The sequence below is a fragment of the Dendropsophus ebraccatus genome, chromosome 4 (assembly GCF_027789765.1).
Source record: "Dendropsophus ebraccatus isolate aDenEbr1 chromosome 4, aDenEbr1.pat, whole genome shotgun sequence".
Lineage (NCBI taxonomy): Eukaryota > Metazoa > Chordata > Amphibia > Anura > Hylidae > Dendropsophus > Dendropsophus ebraccatus.
Genome location: NC_091457.1, coordinates 80,457,153 through 80,478,531, shown reverse-complemented (window position 1 = coordinate 80,478,531; position 21,379 = coordinate 80,457,153).

The following is a 21,379-nucleotide window of genomic DNA, read 5'->3' as shown; positions in this document are numbered from 1 at the left end:
TTTTAGGTAGAAGTAATTCACAAATTTATATAACTTTCTGACACCAGTTGATTTAATAATTTTTTTCTCCGGAGGACCCCTGGACCTGCAACACATAAAATATACCAGGACCTGCACTTCAGACTACTACATGTATTTCACTGCTCGGCTTCTTCAGGGGAGCACTGACTGGTTGTCATTCTGACCATGGTGGTACTACACTTAAAGTGATCAACAGACCCTGGTGACATGATATCAGTATGGGCCAGGAGGATAGCTACAGGGTGTGCAGAGGTACCAGGCCCAAGGGCCCCCTATCAAATGAAAAGTCAACGTGACTGCCAATTCCCATGGTGCTGAGGGTGCGGCAGGTGGGTGTTTAGTGTTTGTACTGGGACACTTGTCATGGTGGCTAGAAGTTGTGTTACCACACAGGCACTGGCACTTGAAAGGGTAGCACAAGGTGTGGGTACAGGTGCTTCGACAGAAATAGGACAGAGTCGTCTAGTGCTTATCCAGGTTAAGCAGGTGACCTTAGTGTGTGAGGTAGTGAGTGAAGAGTCGAGGTAGGAGTAAGGGAAAAGCTTGCTAACAGCAGGTGTAGGGTCTGTCTTGAGGGCCATGTCCAAGATGCAAATGTACTCTGCCGGGATAAGTGTAGAGAATAGTAGAGAAGAAGGAGAGGAGAATGCTCATTCTCACATATAGATAAGGTTATCTGACCGCCTTCTAGCCAACCAGTTCAGCAAGAGCCACAGGCCTTTACAACTGGGCATAGCAGACCTCCCGAGACCTCCCAGGATAGCCATGCGAAAACACTCAGATACTTCAGCTTAACCCTTAGGGGACAGAGCCAGTTTTCATTTCTGCACTTTACTTTTTACCTCCTTGTGTATATAAGGCCATAGCGTGTGCCTTTTTACCACCTAGAGACCCGGATGATCTCTTATTTTTTGCGCTACTAATTGTACTTTGCAATGGCAGATCTAATTATTGCCTAAAATATGTAGTAAAACCAGAAAAAAATTATATGTGTGGTGAAATTGAAAAAAAAAAATGCAATTATTTTTTTATTTGTGTGTGTGTGTGGGGGGATGTTTATATGCTATTCGCCCTAGGGTAAAACTGACTTCTTATATATGTTCCTCAAGTCAGTACAATTACTTGTCAGCTGCTGTATGTCCTGCAGGAAATGTTTTATTTACATTCAGAAACAGTGCTGTCTGCTGACACCTCTGTTCATGTCACGAACTGTCCTGAGCAGCAGCAAATCTCCATAGAAAACCTCTGCTGTTCAGGACAGTTCCTGTCTCAGCCAGAGATGTCAGCAGAGAGCACTGTGTCTGAATGTAAGTAAAACATCACTTTCTGCAGGACATACAGCAGCTGATAAGTATGGGAAGACTTGAGATTTTTAAATAGAAGTAAATGAAATCTATATAACTGTCAGTTGATTTTAAAGAAATTTTTTTTCTGCTGGACACCCCCTTTAACTGTGCTTTCTAGTACTCCACAGGCCTGGAGCACCTCCCTCACCCTTCCCCAGCCCTCCGGCTCCCATGCTGTTGCACCGGTCGGTGGCCCACTCATCTACTCCTCAGCTGCCTGCACCGTCTGCTCCCCACCACCTCTGCAGGGTGATGGAGAGTCTGCAGAGGCAGCAGGAGGTGCTCCGCGCCTGGAGGGGGGGGGGGGGGGGAGATCCCCACAGCGGGGATAGTGGTCACTGGTGGCGGGAGCAGTGGGAAATGATAGCTGAGCAGTGCGGGGCAGGCAGCACAGGGGATTCCTGTCAATGTGATGGAAATCTCCCTTCTTTACAGGGTGTTCCCCAGAGAGAGGCAGGAGCGGGCAGTTGTTTAACCCCTTCCCGTCAGCAATACATAGATATACATTCCTGCTGCACATACCAAGTGTAACCTTGGTGATCCCAAACACCTCAATAACTGTCAGCTGAACATTCATCTCCCCTGATCTTGTTTGGTACCGAGATGTTACTTTATATTGTATTTTACAAGGAAAACCTTGACCCTTTTATGAAATTTGTTCTCAAATAAAGGGAACCTGTCAACTGAGAACAGGGGGAAGAGCCCCCCCCCCTGCTGGAGCCCCGGATACTTACCTCATCCTGCAAGTCCTGCTACAGAACCTGGCGATTTCTCCGCGGAGGGACCAGCTTCTGTGGCAGGACTTGCAGGATGAGGTAAGTATCTGGGGCCTCTGTTCTCAGGTGACAGGTTCCCTTTATTGCCTTTTTTTAATTATATTTCCTTTAACGCATCACAGCAGATTTTTTTGCAGCAGATTTGATCTAACTGAGCACAGAATCAAATCTGCACCATCAAATCTGCTGCAGATCTGCTGCGGTTCCTGTATGTGTCAATGCACCCTTAGGGTGCCTTCACACCTACCGGATCCGCAGCATATTTTACACTGTGGATTTGCAGCAAAATCTGTTGCGGATCCAGTGCCATTCATTCCTAAGAGAGCACATACTCGCAGCGGGATTGATAGCCCACTGTATGTGCGTTAACCCCCTGCCGCCTGCAGCCCGCCGCCGAGAGTATATATTACCTGCTCGAGATGCGGCTGCATGTGAGGCTCCCGGCTCTGGTCCCGCTCAGCCAATCAGTGCTGCCGTGCACTGATTGGATGAGCGGGACCGGAGCCGGGAGCCTCACATGCAGCCGCGTTGCTGGGCAGGTAATGTATACTCTCGGCGGTGGGCTACAGGGCTGTAGGAGGCGAATCCCACTGCGAGTATGTGTTCTCAGGGCCGGCTCCAGCTTTTTGTGGGCCCTTGGGCGACAGAGCCTCGGCGGGCCCCTTTGAGGAGCAAATCATGGAGAGACAGGCGAGGAAAGATTTGCAGCAGAAGAAACATGCGGCTGCTGCATATCTTTCTCCTCCTGTATCTCCTGATCTCTGCAGTAGTCAGGACTCTGGAGGAGTCAGACACAGTGACAGGAATATATATATATATCATGCTGGTGCTGCTAGTTCTCTAGTATACAGCTCCTGCTCTGTGTGTGTGTATGTATATACACACACACACACACAGAAGGAGCTGTATACTAGAGAACTAGCAGCACCAGCATTATATATATATATATATATATATATATATATATATATATATATATATATATATTTATTTATAATATGAACATGGTGAGACCTCTAGTTCTCCTATATACAGGCCCTGCAGTGATATACAGTGTTTGTGTGTGTGTGTGTGTGTATATATATATATATATATATATATATATATACACACACTGTATATCACTGCAGGGCCTGTATATAGGAGAACTAGAGGTCTCACCATGTTCATATGATAGATAGGAGATAGGGAAATAGATAGATAGACAGATAGATAGATAGATAGTTGTTTTGTGTATAGAGGTCCTGCTGTAAAAAAAAAAAAAAAAAAAAAAATATATATATATATATATATATATATATATATATATATATATATATCCTGCTGTAATAGATATAGATATATTACAGCAGGACCTCTATACACAAAACAAGTAGAAGAACCAGCACATACAGGACACTTAGTTTGCAGAGCCTACCTGCTGCCCTCTGTCAGGTCATGTGTCCGATCACATGACTCGTGACATCATCAAAGGTCCTTCAGACTCAAAGGTCCTCTTTCCTACTCGGCTGTAGGGAAGATTTGTGATGGAAGACAGGTGCTCGGGGGCCCCAGTATGGATCGGCGGGCCCCTAACTGTCACATGCGGCCTCTAGGGGCCCAGTCCCCTTTGTTACTACACTTTTTTTTCTTTTTTACTAACAAAAAAAATGTAGTAACAAACGGGAGTGGGCCCCTAGAGGAGCTGGGGGCCCCGGCATTTGCCCTACTTAGCCGGGTGCTGACGCCGGCCCTGTGTGTTCTCATAGGGATGACTGGCACTGGATCCGCAGCGGATTTCGCTACAAATCCAGAGCATGAAATCCGCTGCGGATCTGGTAGCTGTGAAGGCATCCTTAAAGGGGTTGTCCGGCGATAAAAAATTATTCACAGAATAACACACATTACAAAGTTATACAACTTTGTAATGTATGTTATGTCTGTGAATGGCCCCCTTCCCCGTGTCCCACCACCCCCACCCGTGTACCCGGAAGTGTGGTGCGCTATACATTACCTGTCACGTGCCGACCACGGTCTCCGATCGTCAGCAGTGACGTCTTCTTTGGGAGGCCAGCGGATCTTCCCGAGTGCCGGCCGCCCTCTGCAGCGTCATCCGAAGCTCAGCCGCGATTGGCTGAGCATAACTGTGCTCAGCCAATCGCGGCTGAGCAGCTGATGACGTGGCCGCGTCATCAGCCGCTCAGCCGCGATTGGCTGAGCACAGTTATGCTCAGCCAATCGCGGCTGAGCTTCGGATGACGCTGCAGAGGGTGGCTGGCACTCGGGAAGATCCGCCAAGCTCCCGAAGAAGACGTCACTGCTGACGATCGGAGACCGTGGACGACACGATATGCGATGAGTATAATGCACCACACTTCCGGGTCTAGCGTGGGTGGGGGGAAACACGGGGAAGGGGGCCATTCACAGACATAACATACATTACAAAGTTGTATAACTTTGTAATGTGTGTTATTCTGTGAATAATTTTTTATCGCCGGACAACCCCTTTAAGTGGTCTCTCCATGTTCTCTGTTGTGTCTATAGAAAGAATAAGTTACTGCATCAGTTACTAAGGAGAGGTGTGCTGCTCTTTCTGGAAGAAAATAGCTATGGTTTTCTAATCCTGAATAGCCCCTTTAAAGGGGAACTCCAGAGGAAATTTTAAATCCGCTGATGCCAGAAAGTTATACAGATTTGTAAATCACTTCTATTTAAAACTCTCCAGTCTTCCAGTTCTTATCAGCTGCTGTATGTCCTGCAGGAAGTGGTGTATTCTTTCCAGTCTGACACAGTGCTCTCTGCTGCCACCTCTGTCCATATCAGGAACTGTCCAGAGCAGCAGCAATTCCCATAGAAAACCGCTCCTGCTCTAGACAGTTCCTGACATGGACAGAGGTGGCAGCAGAGAGCACTGTAACAGACTGGAAAGAATACAACACTTCCTGCAGGACATACAGCAGCTGATGAATAATGGAAGACTGGGGATTTTTAAACAGAAGTAAATGACAAATCTTTATAACTTTTGACACCAGTTGATTTAAAATGTTTTTTTTTCCTCTTAAGTACTCCATTAATTCCTTGCCGCAAAATGACGTTCCCGGAATGTCATGTAAAGCAAGTAGTTCCTGCAACATAACGTTCAAGGGACTTCATGTTGTCCCTACCTCCCCCCGCTGTCCCTAGCGGCGAGCGGGTAGCAGGAGGAGGCTGTGTCTCCCCCTGGGCAGTTAACCCCATAGACGCCGTGGTCCATGTGACCACGCTCCCTCCGACCCCCTCCCCTTCACCCCCCAAAGCCGTGCAAGCTATCACTCGGCATCAAGGGGCTTACCATAGCAACCCAGACGCTGCTTTATGGGTCTGGGCTGCTATGGATTAGAACAATCAGGCCCCTGCACTGAGGCAGGGGTCTGATTGTATGAATGAGCTGTCAGCGTTCTGGCCTATTAACGCTGTAAAAAAAATAAATAAATAACCAAGAGGACATTTTTTTATTAATCCCACCCCTTAAAAAAACAACGGTGACTTCCGGTTCCGGCGCCATGCTGTAAGCCACGCAGCGCCTCGGCTCCGCTCAGCAGCTCCAGTGCCTACTGCCTGTACACCCGCACCCCGGTAAAATAGCGGTGGCGTTTATCCCCCGCCGCATCTGGAGATCCCGATGGATTGTTTTATACAGAAAAAGGGCAAGCAGACTAAGACAAAGGGCCGCATCGCAACCCGCAAGCAGACCGGCGGGGACGCCAACATGGCGGCGTTGCCTGCCTCGTCCAGAGCTCCTTCACTAGACAGATCCGAGAGGGGTTCCTCGGACGGGGAAGATGATGGGGACTCTGTTACCCTTGACTACGTTACCCTTGCCAGTGAAGTAGCGAAACGGATTACACCGGAGTTACAAGATACCGTCACAGCAGCGGTGACTAATGCGCTGAAACAAATGCAGGCAGAAGTGAAGGCACAAGGTACGCGCCTTACTGCAGCAGAGGAGCGGATACAAGCCGTGGAGGATAACACTGACTCTTGGGCCACCAGAATCGATGACATGGAGAAAGAAAACAGGCGCCTCTGGGATAAGGTAGAGGACCTTGAAAATAGGTCAAGAAGATACAACCTGCGGGTAGTGGGGGTCCCGGAGTCGGTGAGACAAAAAGACCTTGTCCAGCTCTGTGAAGAGACTATCCCTACGCTCCTGGGCATGACGCACCATTGCAAAGTGGAGCGCGCACACCGACTGGGCCTCGAGGCGCGACCCTCGCCACCTGACAAGGGCATCCCACCAGGGTTGGCACAACGAGACCGGCCGCGCCAGGTTATTGTTAAATACTTGGATTTTACTGACAAAGTTGCGATACAGAGGGCTTTCAGAAACAAACCGGATGGCCTTACCCTTGATGGTCACAGATTACTAATCTTTGGTGACTTTTCGGCTGAGGTCTCCCGTAAAAGGAAGATGTTTTCACCCATTTGCACAGCGCTATTCTAGAAACAAGTACGGTTTGCACTTATCTACCCGGCGGTGCTCCGAGTATTCCATCCCGATGGTTCCACTCAGTCATTCTCTACGGCAGATGACGCGGCGGAAGGACTGCAAGAATACCTGACTAACCTTCCCTATGGAACCTCGCCGGGTCCTTTGCCCAGCCATTCCCCGGCTCATGGACGTTACAGCCCGCGACGTGGGGGGACAGCCAATCCTCGGCCCTCCTCGGACGACCCTTGGCCCGAGCTCCAGCAAAGCCAATTGCTTCCCCACTCCCCTACTAGACCGGAGTGATCCGTGTGCAAGCTGCTTCTCAAACTTTAGAAGTCATCTCATCATGGAGGAGATACTTGACACTTGAAGATTGACAGACGGCTCCAACTGTGAACTGTATACCTATTGTGCCTTAGATACTACTACTATTCCCAGCTTCCCACCTACCTTCCTCCCCCTTTTTTTTTTTCTCCCCTTACTAACTCTCCTCTGTCCCCTCCCCCATTATACCAGCCCTTATACCAGCCCAATTCCTACTCCCTTTCTCCAACTTACCTCCCTCCCTCCCCGTTTCCCTGCCCTTCCCCCCCCCCCCGGATCATATCTTAACGGTCAAGTCATCTTTGAGCTCCAATGTGATAAGCCCTAGCTAAAATCTGCTGCACTTTTGAGCTCTATGAGCCAGGATTCTTATGCAGCCTTCTGTTGGTTTATTTAGCATGGGAAGAAGTGAAGTCCCTAGGCCCGAGGCCAGAGGTTCTCATGGTGCTTATGTACTCCCTCTGACCAGGGTGTTTGTTCTTAGTTTTTCGTTGGGAATTTTGTTGGGGTTAGGGGTGGGAGGGAGGGGGTGTCCGCAGTCTGGCTCTATTTCTGATTTCAGTGTACCTAGCTGGTCTATCTCTTTTTCACATGTACAATGGTGCGAGTAATCTCCTGGAACACCAAAGGTCTCCGCTCTCCGCATAAGCGGAATATGGTCCTGAAGCATCTACAACGGTTGTCTCCTGATGTTGTATTTCTACAGGAGACTCACCTGTGCGAGGAGGACTTCTTCCGCTTGCGCAAAGGTTGGGTGGGTGAAGTGTATGGGTCAGCGGCTAAGGATCATAAAGCAGGGGTCGTAATCCTATTCCATAAGTCCTTTAACCATGAAATAGTTCACGTATGGGCAGACACTGAGGGGCGGGTATGCAAGGTACATGTGAAAACGGCAACCGATGAGATAACATTTGTGAATGCCTATGCTCCCAATGATGCTAACACTCTTTTTTAACTCCCTCACTACAGTGCTTCTCTCTGATCCGGTCTCTCATAAATGTGGTAGGGGGAGACTTCAATACCGTGATGTCGCATCTGGAGGACAGAAAGTCGGGTAGGCCAACGCCTGTTCCTCCGAGGAATAGGGATTTAGTTTTGTCCGCGTGGGCACGGGCAGTGACTTTGACGGACGCGTGGAGGTGGCCCAATCCAGATGCTCGGGAATTTTCCCACTATTCTCACCCCCACAATTCGAGGTCCCAGATTGACTACCTCTACGTGTCAGACTCTCTCTTACCTAGACTCACGCAGGCAGGGATTGAGGACCTGATCATCTCCGATCACTCACCAATCCTCATTGACCTGCAAGACGTATTCCCCAGAGGTACGGACTATATATGGAAGTTCCCCTTGGGATTATCTAGAGATGAAAATTTCCATTCCTTTCTGACCATGTGGTGGCGGGAATTCGCGGCTGATAACGCGGCTCACGTCACCAACCCCCAATTGTTCTGGGAGACGGCCAAGGCCGTTTTACGGGGACGCATTATGGCATATGTTTCCGGGCTAAAAAAGAAGGTAGCTGCTCAGCTTAAAACGTATAGTGAAGCACTGCGCACAGCTTACACGTCATTCACACAAATCCCGACACCTCAGGCTAAGGAACGCTGGCAGTCTGCTAAATCCACTTATGAGAGTTGGCTTGAGCGTAAGGAAAACTTAAACAGGTCCCATTTTGAGGCGATCCTGTTTCGTCACGGAAACAAGCCTGGCAGACTGCTTGCGAAGCTGGCCAATGGCCCATATAAAATGCATCACATCCGCTCCCTCAAAGATCATTCGGGGACCCCTCATACCCATCCCGCAAAAATTAATGAAATCTTGCGCGCATTTTATGAACAGTTATATTCAGATACACCCCCAGTCTCATCCCCTACTAGAGACTGGCTGAAGGTGGTGGGTCTCCCGTCCCTGTCGGCGGAGGACTTAGATGTTCCCAATGCTCACATATCCATTGAGGAGATCAACAAGATTATAAAAGAGCTCAAACCTAATAAGGCACCAGGCCCGGATGGATATTCTGGGGACTTTTACAAATTGCTTTCTCCGGAGATTGGTCCCACTCTCCAATCCTTGTATAATTCTTTTCTCCAAGGCACAGAGGTATCCCCCTCCCTAAACATGGCGGTTATTAAGGTTTTACCAAAACCTGACAAAGACCTTAAGCTACCAGACGGCTACCGACCAATTTCTTTAATAAATGTTGACATTAAAATTGTCTCTAAAATCATGGCTGACCGCCTGTCTACTATTCTTCCTACTCTTATCTCCCCTAGCCAGGTTGGCTTTGTAAAGGGTAGGTCAGCGGTGACCAATCTCCTGAAAGTTCTGGCCGTACTGGATGAAGTCCAGACCCATCCCAGCCAGCACCCCTCCCCCGCCATCTTATCATTGGATGCAGAAAAAGCATTTGATGATGTGCGGTGGGAGTGGGTGTGGGCAGTGATGACCAAAATGGGCTTTCAGGGGCCATTTATGTCCTATCTGAAAGCGCTATATTCCAACCCCCGGGCTAGAATAGGTACACCGGGATTCCTGTCCTCGCCTTTCCAGCTCCAAAAAGGGACCAGACAGGGATGTCCCTTGTCGCCGCTCCTTTTTAATATAGCACTGGAGCCCCTGTCCAGAGTCCTCTCCAACCACCCTCAGCTGCGTGGCATATCCGTGGGAAGAGTTGTTGTTAAGTCGGCTCTTTTTGCGGACGATATACTAGTATTCCTGGATAACCCAGAGCACGATCTGCCAATTATTTTTGACTGCATAAGAGACTTCGGTTTGCCCTCTGGTTTTAGGGTAAATGTAACAAAGAGTACCTTGTTGGAGCTGGGACAGGGGAGATCTGGGACTTTGGGAACAACACCAGTGAGGGTTTCCTGTACAGCAATAAAGTATCTGGGCCTAATGATCGGGAAAACCCCTGGATCACTATATAACTTGAATTTTCCCCCCCTTTTCCAGTCAATCCTGCAAGACTTAGAGCGGTGGAAGAACCTGCCTTTACCAACCATGGCCAGGTGCCACCTGCTCAAGATGATGGCCTTCTCCTGGATCCTGTATCCCATCCAAACGATACCAGTGTTACTCACACATAAAGACATCAACAAGCTAAACTCGGCTTTTACCAAATTTATATGGGGCGGGAGGAGGCCACGTATCGCCTTGAGGAAGCTGCAACTGTCCAGGGATCAGGGCGGGCTTAACTTTCCTGATGCCCGTAGGTACAATATTGCTTGCCTTCTCCGGCATGGCTTTGACTGGATGAGGGGGGGGGGGTCCTTATTCTAATATGGAGAGACGGGCATTGTACAAATACAGCACCTCTTACACCCGACGGACCACAGATATCGTACGTTTGAGGAACTTCGGGAAGCCTTTGGGCTGGAGGCGGGCCACTTCCTCCTGTACCATCAGGTCATAACTTTTGCTAAATCTCGTGTGAGGGACATTAAATCCTTCTTTCAACCTAATCTAGTGCATGACCTGGTGGTGCAGGAATCTCAACTCCATTCTCTTTCTTACCTCTATTGGGCCCTTCGTAGACAGACCTCTACCACATATGCACAGGGGATATTTAGATATTGAAAGACTAAATTGGGACGTGAGGACTTGACGAAGCATATACTAGGTAGGTGGACGGCAGTCAGAAAGGCTGTGATAAGTGAAAGCTGGAGGGAGACGCAATTCAGAATTATGCACCATGCCACCTATGGGTTTACCCTCCCAAGAACTCCTGAGAGACCGGATAGAATAGAAGCATGTCCCAACTGTAACACCAGAGGGACTGACCTGCTTCATGGTCTAATACACTGCCTGCTTTCCCGACACTTTTGGGGGCAGCTGAAGGATTTTCTATCTTCTAAATTACGTACGCACATCTCACTAGACCCTGCTTTTCTAGCCCTGCATGTTTCTTCATCTGAGGACACACCAACCCTTTTGGTTGGACTGTGTTAGAGTCCAATCTGGCTGATTTTCTAAAAAGCTTTGAATACTGAGTAGTACTATACAACAATTTCTGTTTATGGGCAATTTCTTGAACTGATTATCGTGGGTGGAGAGATATTCCACCATGTCTGTAAAATACTTACTATATTTTGAAAACCCTAATAAAAAATAATTGAAAAAAACAAAACAAAACATCACATGTACCCAAAAGGTGTACCGCTAAAAATGTCAGCTTATGCTGCAAAAAAAAGCCCCCACATAAACTCCATTGGCGGAAAAAAAATATATATATTACCGCTCTTACAATATGCAAGACATAAACAGTATTTATAGTATAAATGCCATAAACTATAACAAAAGCTATATAAAATGGATATCACTGTAATCGTACTGACCTGAGGAATAAAGACAACATGTCATATGTAACGTATAGTAAAAGGCATACAAAAAAAATGATTAAAAAAACAGCTGCTAAATTGTCTTTTTTATTCGTACCACCTCATAAAAAATTTAATAAAAAATATTCAGGGTGTCCCACCAAATAGTAAAGATGGAAACGTCAACTTGTCTTGCACAAATATTTTGGCACCGCAAGGCCTTTGTGACATGGTATAATGGCTAAAAAAACTGAAATTAAAAAAAGGTCCAAAAATTCACCAGTTCTCTTTCATGTCTGAGGCCTGTGGTTGAGTCAGGTGACGCACTGCGGCCGCATATGAGGGAATTCTAGAAATATTGGAATAAGTGGAATAAATATAGAGTTCCATTTCTCAGTTAGTATTTGCTGTGTTAAAGGAAAAAAATTGATTAAAATTAATTATCTGCCAAAAAAATGTAAATTTTTAATTTCTCCTCCAATCTGCTTAAATTTCTGCGAAACACCTAAAGGGTTAATAAACTTATGAAATGTTACTTTGAATACTTTGAGGGGTGCAGTTTTTACAGTGGAGGGATTTATGGGGGTAACTAACATACAGGCCCCCCAAATCCACTTGGTCCCTAATAAAATCTGAATTTTATTTTCCTGAAATTTTAAAAATCGCTGCAAAATATCGAAGTCCTCTAACATCCTAAAAAGTAAAAGGACGTTCACTAAATGACATCACCATAAAGCAGCCATGTTGTAGATGTTGCAGTAATAATTAGTTCCTGTGGCATGACTGGCTGGTGGCTGGTTTGGGGTCTACTGTCGTGGGGGGGGGGCAGGGGGCAGCTGCACTACAAGTGCCAGCAGCCCCATCCTATGTGCCGTGGATGGGGCTGCTGGCACTTGTGACATAATTATTCCTGCAATGTAATTTCTCCATACACTGCGCTCCCTGCTGGACGCTTCATAGGAATTACACCCAGCCCTGCTCTGATTTGTGACGTCACTTTTTTTTTTAGGAAAATTAAAGCCTGTATAATCTACTAAATTGAGGAAAACAGCACTTTATTTGCATAATTAGTGTATATTAGAAATGTGTCTAACTTTCCTTATGTAATAATATATTAAAAAATACATTTTGCCCGGAGTTGTCCTTTAAAGACTGTTATGCTGTAGAAAGACTGGATTCACCACTGCATATAATAATTCACTGTAAGGGCATAATTCGCTGCGGATCCAGTACATGTGAACGTACCCTAAGGCTATGTTCACACAACGCCAAAAATAAAGAAAAGGCGGCTGATTTTAATATTTAAAAAAACGTCAGTTTTGCGGCGAATTAACTGACTGCAATGGCAATACATTGAAGTCAATGGGAAGACGGACATCCAATGCACACAATGCATTGAATAACGGATGCCAAAATAATAAACATGATCATTATTTTCGGACGTCTTTTGCAAACAGCAGACATTTTTTATTAGTTGTTCACACACAGTTTTTCTTTTTCTCACCGTCCTTTCTCACTAATAAATTCAATGGACTTTTCAATTAAGCTACACCCAAAGGGCAATTAGTATTCCCAAACTAGAATAATGCACCAACAGCCGGGGCCGTATCTACCACGAGGCACCCGTGGTCCGGTGCCTAGGGCAGCACCTTGCAAGGGGGCAGCACCAGGGAGCAGGGGGAACGAAAAAACAAATTTTTTGTTTCTATTTTTTTAGTTTCCATCCTCCCGTTCAGATTTGCCAGCAGGCCCGGACTGGTAATCTGGCAAGCCGGGCAAATGCCCGCTGGGCTGGCCGGATTATCAGTCTGTGGGCCGCCCGGGCTACAAAAAAAAAAAAAAAACATTATTAAAAAGAATCACGGCTGCGGACAGCTTCTGCCGCTGCGCCCTGCTCCTCCTCCACGTTGATTAGATTGGAGGAGCGGGCCGAGCATGACGGGTGGGCTGCGGTGGCAGGAGAGGGCCGAGCTGACAGAGCGGAGTGGGCCGCAGCGGCAGGAGCTCTACTTCGGGCAGTCTGCGTTAGGTCAGTGTGTGTGTGTCAGTGCCCCCCGAAACATCCCCCCAGTCCGCGGCCCCGGTCGCTGTGGCCTCTTGAGGCCGTTCAGCCACCAGCCACCACTGCCTCACCGACTCCGCCCCCCTCCTCCCGCAGGCCTCCGGCGCTCTTTGCGGCTGCTCTGCCTCTTTAGAAGCATGGCTATTGAGAGACAGGCAGCGTGATGCACTCGGCCACGGAAGCTCACTGCTCCACTCCGGCGGCGCCAGCACTTCTCTCCTCTCTTGTTGGGCTGCAGCCGTGTGACGTCAGCTGTTACCTGTCTGCCCCCGAGCAGTGGAGAAGATAAGTGCTGGCGCCGCCAGAGTGGAGCAGTGAGCCTCCGTGGCCGAGTGCATCACGCTGCCTGTCTCTTACAAGCCCTGTCCCGGAACGTTTAAGAGCAGCTGATGGACCAGAGAGAAGCAGTGACCAGAGGGGAACAGAGAGATGCTGCTGGATCCACCAGAGGTGAGTATACTTTAGATCAGGGGTGGGGAACCTTTTCCATGTCGAGGGCCGGTCGGGCATTAATAAAATCATTCGAGGGCCGCATACCGTGCGCGGCAGTTAGTAGCGGGGGTTTGCAGCACCCAGGACAAGGCATAGTATTGTTCCCCTAGTGCCCCTGCTATTGTAGTTAACCCCCAGTAATGCCCCTTGTAGTCTAGTTAACCCCCAAGTCATGTCCCTGGTAGCCTAGTTAATCCCCATCAGTCATGTCCCTGGTAGCCTAGTTATTCCCCCCCCCATCAGTCATGTCTCTGGTAGCCTAGTTGTCTCCCCCATCAGTCATGTCTCTGGTAGCCTAGTTGTCTCCCCCATCAGTCATGTCCCTGGTGGCCTAGTTATCCCCCCATCAGTCATGTCCCTGGTAGCCTAGTTGTCCCCCCCATCAGTCATGTCCCTGGTAGCCTAGTTGTCCCCCCCCATCATTCATGTCTCTGGTAGCCTAGTTGTCCCCCCCATCAGTCATGTCCCTGGTAGCCTAGTTGTCCCCCCCATCAGTCATGTCCCTGGTGGCCTAGTTGTCCCCCCCCCCATCAGTTATGTCCCTGGTAGCCTAGTTATTCCCCCCCCCCCCCATCAGTCATGTCCCTGGTAGCCTAGTTATCCCCCCCCCCCATCAGTCATGTCTCTGGTAGCCTAGTTATTCCCCCCCCCATCAGGCATGTCCCTGGTAGCCTAGTTGTCCCCCCCATCAGTCATGTCCCTGGTAGCCTAGTTGTCCCCCCCCCCATCAGTCATGTCCCTGGTAGCCTAGTTGTCCCCCCCCCCATCAGTCATGTCCCTGGTAGCCTAGTTGTCCCCCCCATCAGTCATGTCCCTGGTAGCCTAGTTGTCCCCCCCCATCAGTCATGTCCCTGGTAGCCTAGTTGTCCCCCCCATCAGTCATGTCCCTGGTAGCCTAGTTGGCCCCCCCATCAGTCATGTCCCTGGTAGCCTAGTTGTCCCCCCCCCCCCCATCAGTCATGTCCCTGGTAGCCTAGTCGTCCCCCCCCATCAGTCATGTCCCTGGTAGCCTAGTTGTCCCCCCCCCATCAGTCATGTCCCTGGTAGCCTAGTTGCCCCCCCCCCCATCAGTCATGTTTCTGGTAGCCTAGTTGTCCCCCCATCAGTCATGTCCCTGGTAGCCTAGTTGTCCCCCCATCAGTCATGTCCCTGGTAGCCTAGTTGTCCCCCCATCAGTCATGTCCCTGGTAGCCTAGTTGTCCCCCCCCCATCAGTCATGTCCCTGGTAGCCTAGTTGTCCCCCCCATCAGTCATGTCCCTGGGATCCTAGTTAACCCCCAAATAAAAAAATAAACATCCCACTCACCTTACCTCCGCTCCCACGCAGTCCAGGTCCTCTTCTCTCCCAGGTCCTCTGTGCCGGTCTTCTCCTGCAGGCGGCGCGCGATGAAATGACGTCATCGCGCGCGGACCGCAGGAGACTAAAGACACGCGCCGCTCTGCTGGGGAAGGAGCCGGCACAGACAGCATCCTCCGGTGTCCGCCAGCTGTCACAGACACCGGAGGATGCGGTGTATGCCGGCTTCTTCCCCAGCAGAGCGGCGAGCATCACAGGGGAGCTGCGGGCCGCGGGCCGCATCGGGAGGTCTCAGGGGCCGGATGCGGCCCGCGGGCCGGAGGTTCCCCACCCCTGCTTTAGATAGAGAGATAGGCAGATAGATAGGCGATAGATAGATAGATAGATAGATAGATAGATAGATAGATAGGAGATAGATAGATAGATAGATAGATAGATAGATAGATAGATAGATAGGAGATAGATAGATAGATAGATAGATAGATAGATAGATAGATAGATAGATAGGAGATAGATAGATAGATAGATAGATAGATAGATAGATAGGAGATAGATAGATAGGAGATAGATGATAGATAGATACATAGATAGATAGGAGATAGATAGATAGATAGGAGATAGATAGAGAGATAGATAGATAGGCAGATAGATAGATAGATAGATAGATAGGAGATAGATAGGCAGATAGATAGATAGATAGATAGATAGATAGGCAGATAGATAGATAGATAGATAGATAGATAGATAGATAGATAGATAGATAGATAGGAGATAGATAGATAGGAGATAGATGATAGATAGATAGATCAGGGCCGTTTTAATACATTGGTGGGCCCAGTGCACAGCCCTCAAGAGTGGGCCCCCCCTTCCCTTTCGGCACATTGTATAATGTACTGAATTTGCCCCCACACTGTATCAAGAGCCCCAATACATACAGTAGTTACCTTATAACACTATTTCCACCATACAGTGATTATATATTACATAAAAACTGCACTAAACAAAACAGAAAGATATCACCAATGATACCATTACATAAAACCGCCACATCATGACCCCTAACACTACAATCCTATAACAGAGTGCAGTTACATCCAGTGACTCACCGGGGGCGTCTTCTCCGATCAGAGTCTGTCACCTTTTCTTTTTCTCTCCATCCAGCCTGGGCCACCTTGAAGTCTTCTCCTGGCTGTGAATCTTCTCTCCAGAATCTGCCAGACAAATATTTTAGGCTCCAACACATACAGTAGTTAGGTCCCTTGTACCTCTATACAGTAGTTACACCCCTCTGTACTCCTACATAGTTACACCCCTCTGTGCCTCCATAGTTTTAAGGTGTCCCTGTAGTATATAGCCCCTCATGTGCTCCTCCAGTTATATACAGCCCTCCTGTGCGCTCCCCCATTAGTATATAGCCCCCCTGTGCACTCTCCCCAGTAGTATATAGCCCCCCCTGTGCTCTCCCACAATAGTATATAGCTCCCCTGTGCTCCCCCATAGTATATAGCCCCCTGTGCTCCCCCATAGTATATAGCCCCCTGTGCTCCCCCATAGTATATAGCCCCCTGTGCTCCCCCATAGTATATAGCTCCCCTGTGCTCCCCAGTAGTATATAGCCCCCTGTGCTCCCCAGTAGTATATAGCTCCCCTGTGCTCCCCAGTAATATATAGCTCCCCTGTGCTCCCCCATAGTATATAGCTTCCCTGTGCTCCCCATAGTATATAGACCCCTGTGCTCCCCAGTTGTATATAGTCCCCTGTGCTCCCCCATAGTATATAGCTCCCCTGTGCTCCCCCATAGTATATAGCCCCCTGTGCTCCCCCATAGTATATAGCCCCCTGTGCTCCCCAGTAGTATATAGCCCCCTGTGCTCCCCAGTAGTATATAGCTCCCCTGTGCTCCCCAGTAGTATATAGCTCCCCTGTGCTCCCCCATAGTATATAGCTTCCCTGTGCTCCCCATAGTATATAGACCCCTGTGCTCCCCAGTAGTATATAGTCCCCTGTGCTCCCAAGTAGTATATAGCTCCCCTGTGCTCCCCCATAGTATATAGCTCCCCTGTGCTCCCCATAGTATATAGACCCCCTGTGCTCCCCATAGTATATAGACCCCTGTGCTCCCCAGTAGTATATAGTCCCCTGTGCTCCCCCATAGTATATAGCTCCCCTGTGCTCCCCAATAGTATATAGCCCCCTGTCCTCCCCCATAGTATATAGCCCCCTGTGCTCCCCCATAGTATATAGCTCCCCTGTGCTCCCCCATAGTATATAGCCCCCTGTCCTCCCCCATAGTATATAGCCCCCTGTGCTCCCCCATAGTATATAGCTCCCCTGTGCTCCCCCATAGTATATAGCCCCCTGTCCTCCCCCATAGTATATAGCCCCCTGTCCTCCCCCATAGTATATAGCTCCCTGTGCTCCCCCATAGTATATAGCCCCCTGTTCTCCCCCATAGTATATAGCCCCCTGTGCTCCCCCATAGTATATAGCTTCCCTGTGCTCCCCATAGTATATAGACCCCTGTGCTCCCCAGTAGTATATAGCCCCCTGTGCTCCCCAGTAGTATATAGCTCCCCTGTGCTCCCCAGTAGTATATAGCTCCCCTGTGCTCCCCCATAGTATATAGCTTCCCTGTGCTCCCCAGTAGTATATAGCCCCCTGTGCTCCCCAGTACTATATAGCCCCCTGTGCTCCCCCATAGTATATAGCTTCCCTGTGCTCCCCATAGTATATAGACCCCTGTGCTCCCCAGTAGTATATAGTCCCCTATGCTCCCCCATAGTATATAGCCCCCTGTGCTCCCCAATAGTATATAGCCCCCATTCTCCCCCATAGTATATAGCCCCCGTTCTCCCCCATAGTATATAGCCCCCTCTGCCCCCCATAGTATATAGCCCCCTGTGCTCCCCCATAGTATATAGCCCCCTGTGCCCCCCCATAGTATATAGCCCCCTGTGCTCCCCAATAGTATATAGCTCCTCCTCCCATATAACATTGAAAAAAAACAAACACTGTTACTCACCTGGGTCCACGCGTTCCTCTTCTCTTCCCTCCTGTGGCCGCACTTCCTCCGGTCACAAGAGGCTGCACTCCCCTTACCCTCGCGCCGACGCTCTAGTGACGTCGGGCGCTAGAGGGAGAGCGCGGCCTCTTGTGACCGCAGGAAGTGCGGCCACAAGAGTGAGTGACTGACAGGGAGGGAGCCAATGGCTCTCTCTCTGTCAGTGTCGCTGCTGCTGCAGCGCTGACGCGCCGCAGCAGCAGCGGGCGGGCGGGGGCAGCGGCGGACGGGGGGGCCCTGCAGGGGGCGCCATGGAGGGGTAAGTAGATTACCCATCCATGGCGCTCCCCCCTGACAGGCTGGTGGCCGGAGCCCTGTGCGACCGCATTGGTCGCACATAGCAACGGCCGGCCTGCTCGGGGGGGCCCCTTTAACCAGTGGGCCCGGTGCACGTGCACCATGTGCCCTCTGGTTAAAGCGGCCCTGAGATAGATACATAGATAGATAGGAGATAGATAGATAGATAGGAGATAGATAGAGAGATAGATAGATAGGCAGATAGATAGATAGATAGATAGATAGGAGATAGATAGGCAGATAGATAGATAGATAGATAGATAGATAGAGAGATAGATAGGAGATAGATAGATAGATAGATAGATAGATAGATAGATAGATAGATAGGAGATAGATAGATAGATAGCAAATAGATAATCCACGGCACTCACGGGGTTAACCCCGTGAGTGCCGTGGATTATCTATTTGCTATTTGGGATTATCTATTTGCTATTTGGGAACGATCTGTGGTCAGGATCCAGGACCGCTGGCACCCGAACATTTTTGAGCAGTGCTGCTTAGATTTTCTGTTACATAGATAGATAGATAGATAGATAGATAGATAGATAGATAGATAGATAGATAGATAGATAGATAGATAGATAGATAGATAGATAGATAGATAGATAGATAGATAGATGATAGATAGATGATAGATAGATAGATAGATAGATAGATAGATAGATAGATAGATAGATAGATAGATAGATAGATAGATAGATAGATAGATAGATAGATAGATAGGAGATAGATAGATAGATAGATAGATAGATAGATACCTTAAAAATACTCTGCAGCACTCAAACGTAAGTGAAAAAATCGTAGGGAAACTTATTCCATGAAAGAAGTCACAGCAAACAAGGTGAAACAAGCATGACGTTTCGGCGTACCTTACGCCATTTTCAAGTGCAATAAAAATACAAACAATCACGTGTTATATACAGGTGTATTAATCAATACATGAATATGATAGGTGCTCAGACTTGTCAGTCACGGAGCATTCCAACTCCCCTCCCTATAGTCTGATTCGTGCTCTCAAGTGTCAATCAACTGTCAGAGCCTGTGCGGCATTACAATGGTGTAAGAGATTTAGTGAAATGTCCATTTCATAAGAGTAATAGTGTCCATTAATAGTGAAAAGAATAAGAACTTGAATACGGCGTAAATATAACAATAAATGATCACATGGAGGCTTCACCCACTGTATAGCATTCCATTCAAGCCGCCAGCACATATACGAGCTATGCGTATCCACGGACTCGGCGTATCTGGGTTCCTTTCGGGAGACCGCCCTCTCCTGGAGTCGCTGCAGATCCTCCTCCGGACGGACGAGAGATCTCCAGCCAGGATGCCGCCCACCCGCAGAGTGAACCACACCTGCCAGTAGCCAGATCCTCCTCCTGAAGCATGGCTGTCATCCCGGTCAAAACCGCATCTTGATCGCCATGTGTGAATGACCATCTGGTCTTGGAGAAAAATATTGGGCAATTTATCTGCACGCTTGGGCTTGAACATATGGATAAACATGGGATTGCCTCCTGTGTTACAAGGATGTCATCGTGATCATTCTGAAAGATAACCATAAAATGATAAGAGTGAGAAATACGGTATTTAGTAAATATACTTTACAAATTAGACAATAGGATTGTTTGTATGTATATCTTTCCAAAAACCTACGGTTGGCAGAAAGGAGTAATGGTAGAGACCCGTAGTGAGAACAATCACCTAAACATAGAATTATTGATTTTGTATTCAGCATTTAGACCTGATGGCGACAAAGATTGGAGTTCATAAATCCAATATAGTTCCCTACGGAGCAGTAACATTTTTCTGTCACCACCCCTTTAAGGCTGCATAACACGATCTATGATCATAAATCTTAGATCTTTCTCATTGTGTCCGGCTTCTGAAAAATGACAGGAGACCGGTAAGTCCATTTTTCGTTTTCTAATGCTGTACCGATGCTGACCGATACGTGTTTTTACATCTAGGGTGGTCTCCCCAACATACACTAGGTCACACGGGCACAGCAAGACATAGATGACCCAGTCAGAATTGCATGTCATGTATTGCGAAATTTTATATTCCTTTGATGTTTTTGGATTTTTGAAGATGTTACCTTTAATCATATATCTGCAGTTGACACATACGCGGCATGGATAAGAGCCCCTCCCCCCCGGTGCGAGAAGGCGCTGTACCCCGCCACTACAACCTCTCTCCACATCAGTGGATACAATTTTATCCCGTATATTATTAGTTCGTCTATAAGAGAACAATGGAGGTGTCTGGAATTCAGGTATTGTTGGATGTTGTTGTTGCACCATATACCAATGTTTCAACACGATTTTGTTAATGTCTTTAGATATGTGTGAATATGTACTCACAAATGGTATACGATCAAGGGACTTAGTTCTAGAACTGGGTTCCAGTAATTTCTTACGATCAGTGTTTTTGACTTTCGTCTTGCAAGACTGTAATAGTCTCTTCGGGTATCCTCTTTCACTAAAATTGGTAGTCATTCTATCCAAAGCTGTCTCAAGTTTGTCACTGTCCTCTATAATCCTCCGTGCCCTCAGCATCTGGGAATAAGGGAGAGATTTAAGCATGTTTGTCGGATGACAGCTATTAAAGTGAACAAGATTATTGCAGTCTGTTTCTTTTACATATATATCGGTTGTCAGTTTGTTACCTCTCACGGATACCTATACATCCAAAAAATGGATGCTGTGGAGATCCATGTGTGCAACAAATTTTATGGTATCGTCAATGGTACTGAGAAAATTGATGAAGTCACAAAGTGTTTGCATGCTGCCCGTCCACAATAGAAACACGTCATCAATGAAACGCCACCACGACAGCACACTGCTGAAGTGGTGGGTTCCATAAATCGCCTTCTCCTCCAGCTGGGCCATGACGATGTTGGCATAAGTAGGTGCCACATTGGCCCCCATC